The sequence below is a fragment of the Thunnus maccoyii genome, chromosome 17 (assembly GCF_910596095.1).
Source record: "Thunnus maccoyii chromosome 17, fThuMac1.1, whole genome shotgun sequence".
Lineage (NCBI taxonomy): Eukaryota > Metazoa > Chordata > Actinopteri > Scombriformes > Scombridae > Thunnus > Thunnus maccoyii.
In genome coordinates, this window is record NC_056549.1 from 24,462,746 (window position 1) to 24,464,305 (window position 1,560).

Genomic DNA, 1,560 nt, shown 5'->3' on the forward strand with positions numbered 1-1,560 from the left:
ATAGCACCTGCTCACCCAATGTGTTTACTACTATATCTACTGTGTCCGGATGTGTTTTCTTCTGCATCACAAATTTAAGGCAGTGTTTCCCCCCAGAATTTGATTTTAATTGTGGTGGTAGCTGACCGGGGTGGAAGGGGTGGGGGTGGGGCAAAATTAATTTAACGTTAGATCCTCCCAAGGACGATGGGAGGTCCGCTCAAGCTCTGCATGCTTGCTAATATTTGAAGAGTTGGGTCTTTGATATTGTGTTAAGAACATAGATAGACTTTCTTACCAGTTAGCTTGAATGTATTAGTTTTGGACAAATTTGTGCAGAGGTGTTCATGATACTAACCATGCATGATCTCTGGATTGATTCGACCAGCTGTCCTCTCTGCAGGAAAAAGCCAAAAACCATATATAGTTTTACTAGCAAATGACAAACCAACGTTAAAAGGTGCATACTGCCACCTGTTGTACCGGAGTGTGTTACATGCTGGGCTGCCATAAATAAATGAATGTATGGGAAACCCTGCAAAGGTTTTACAGAAATTGTAAGATTTCCTGTGAAACACTTTAACTGAAGTGAACACATACGTTTCAAGTAAATCAGTTTAAACCTAGTTGAAGCAAAGACAGGCTTCACTTGCAATATAAACCACCCAATATTACTATATCCTGCTCCCATCTGGTCATTGAAATTATGCTCTTACAGTGTGCTTTTAATGTCATATGAGCATCATTTCGAGTAAGTACCACTATTTTCTCAGTTTAATGAGCTTTGGCGATTAAAGAATACTCCATTTTTATTCTTTTCTCTCTATCATTCTATACGTCATTGTGCTGTCAATGCCGTCTATTTGTCCAAATCCTCAATTTCTTATTCTCATCCAAAGACGCTGCCGCACTGCATCACTTCCATGAGTCACCTTCTGAAACTCTGCAGGTTGTAATTGTAGTAGAGACAGACGTACAGCTGCAAACATGATGTGGTAAAGCAGAGTGATGGCTGTAGGTTTTCCACTTAAATTTAATTGTTGCTGGGAAGGAAGTTGTTTACTGTTTACTGAAAAAATACTCATTATATACTGACAATTTTTAACTGAAAGTAAAAACCTCAGTCTTTGTCAGGCGAATTCTTGGGAGCTTGCAAATTTCAGTGTGCAAACAGCCTCTTGTTTTCTTTGATTTTGGAGATGTGTCATATAATGGTGAAGTTCACTGAGTGTGCTTTGACCTGTTTACCCACCTAAAGGTGAAGGTTTATTTTTGACCTTAGAAATCGCAGTTTGGCAAAAAACAAAAAACTTATCACAAGGTACAGTGATTTAGTTTGTTTCCAGAGCTTTCAGCCAAAAGTGTCATCCATATACTGGTATCAGCTTTAAGTGGGTGGTCATCTGCTAATTTGAATAGAAATACATTTTGCAGTTGTACAGTATGTTAATGTGGTGAAGCAAGATGACAAGTTAACGGTCTGATACCACCTCCAGTTTGTTGCAGGTTTAATCAAAACTGTAACTTTGGTGATTAAACACTTAAAAAGTTGTGACAGTTTGGGGTTGCTGTGTGGTGACG